Here is a 2,358-nt window from a genome sequence, read left to right as displayed (position 1 = left end):
AACGCAATTTATAAAGAATCAGTCCAGAACCCCAGATAATCGATCAAATGCCATCTTGTTGATGTGAAGAACATCGTTGCTCCTGACCGTGGCATGATTTTGATGAAGACACCAACATCCAAAAAGAAGAAAATGAAGAATACTTATGAAGATAAAGAAGACAAAGCTTCAAGATAAATTATTCTAAGTCTAAATAGGTATTTCTATCTTATACTCTTGAATATACAATAGTAGTAATGCTAAAACTAGTTTTAAAAGAAAATTGAAACACTTTAATATACTCAAAACAATTTTCAAAAATATTGTGTAATGATTTACTGCATCTAAGTATCAGGTTATATGTGTGAGAAAAGAGTTATCCAACTTAAAACTAATTAGAGTAATCTATTACTGTCTTTGAGTATCAGATTACCAGTTTTAATGAAGTTGAGTAACCGATTATTCACTTGCTATAATCGATTAATCTAAATCAAATTTAAATGCCTAGTGGACAGAATGTTTGGGTAATCGATTACCCACTGGATGTAATCAATTACTGAGAGTTGTTGTATAAGATTTCATATTTCAAAATGAAAGGTTTTCATCCCAAATGAAATGTCTTTACTCCAATCTGTTCCTATCTTTTCGTAGAGGCACTATGGGTGATTAGAAATTCTATTTAAAGGCATTGAATCTCACAACACAAACACACAACTCTCATAAAAAATTTAAAAAGCTCTCACACATTCTGAAATTATTTTTCTGCACTTTTGGCAACTACTTCTTAAACTTTCAAAGTTGATTTTTTCTGAAGTTGCTTAAAGTAAAGTGTTTCAAAGTTTAACAACTTATAAAGAAAATTATTTCTAAGTATATAAAAGGGTTGATTGAATTGCAAGTTATATTACTTTCAAACTTGTAAAGGCAATCTACCATTGTTGTACATTCTTCATTTCTATTGCTGAATACTTTCTTTCACAAGGGTGTGATAAGAAAGGGGATTAGAATAACTTGGAAAGGTGTTTTTACAAGAGTGAATAAGTATTAGGGAGTGTTTAAGGTACATAGAGATCTCGGGGTTAGATATTGTAATTGCAATTCATAATCTTTAGTGAAGAAATATCTTATGTTACAAGAGTACTAGACGTAGCCTTCGGTGAACAAGAAGGTGAACCAGTATAAAAATCCTTGTGTATCCTATATCAAAGATGGCCTCAAGATCATTCCTAGGAGAAGGTTCCAACATCAACCGCCCTCCAAGCTTTGTTGGAGAGTGCTATGACTTTTAGAAAATCAGAATGCGAATCTTCATAGAATCTGAAGACTTAGACATTTGCAATGCAATTAAAGAAGGACCCTATGAACCCTTCATAGTCATCAACAGTGTGAGGGAAGTGAAGCCAAAATCTTCATGGAATGGTGAAGACAAAAAGAAAGTGCAATATGACCTGATAGCCAAAAACATTCTTGTGTCGACTCTAGAAGAAAAAGAATTCCTTATAGTGTCAAGTTTCAAAATGTCGAAAGAAATTTGGGACACTCTAGAAAGGATGCATAGAGCCAAAGAAGTATAATGGTCTACAACAAATAGTAAAGTATCAACATCAAAGCAAAAATCTACATGCTCTATATGCTAGAAAACCAGATCATCTTGAATGTGCTTGTCCAGCCCTACAAAAGCATCATACTTTCAAGTGAAAGAAGGACAAGAAGCATAGAAGAATAAATGTTATATTAGAAGATAAAGATGATGGTTCAAATACAGAACTGAAAAATAAGGAGCAATCACATATTTCCTTGATGGCTTCACACAAATCAAACGATCATTATGAGGTTAGGAACTCCGAACCAAATAATACATTTTCATAGGATGAGTTACAAAATGCTTTTAATGGTGTGTATCAAGAATATGTTAAGCTTCCCAAACTATTCCTATAATAGAAAAATGAATTTTTTATTTTGGAAAGCCATAACAATGTTCTAAAATGTGTCAAAAATATGTTGCTTGTGTCAAAAATGTGTTGCTCTTGAAAACTAAAATTTCAATATTAAGTCTTGAACTTAATAAACTCAACAAGAGCAGTCATAATTTAGACAAGATCATAAAAGTCCAAAGACATTCAACAAACCGTAGAGGTATTGGCTATGCAAATAGTCATGTGGCTAAAAATGAGAATATCTTATGAAAAACAATTGTGGGAATCACTATAAAGTTTTATAAAGAAAGTGTCTATACTAATCCTATTTTAAAAATAAAATCTTGGACACATAAGCATCTACCCACTTGTTCTTATTATGATAAAATTGGTCACACAACTAACACTTGTCATATTAGAAAATATGGTGTGTCATCTGGCCAATACAAATGGATAGAAAAAG

This window comes from Lupinus angustifolius, unplaced genomic scaffold (assembly GCF_001865875.1).
Source record: "Lupinus angustifolius cultivar Tanjil unplaced genomic scaffold, LupAngTanjil_v1.0 Scaffold_507, whole genome shotgun sequence".
NCBI lineage: Eukaryota > Viridiplantae > Streptophyta > Magnoliopsida > Fabales > Fabaceae > Lupinus > Lupinus angustifolius.
The sequence above is the reverse complement of the archived record's forward strand: the minus strand, read 5'-3'. Positions refer to the sequence as shown.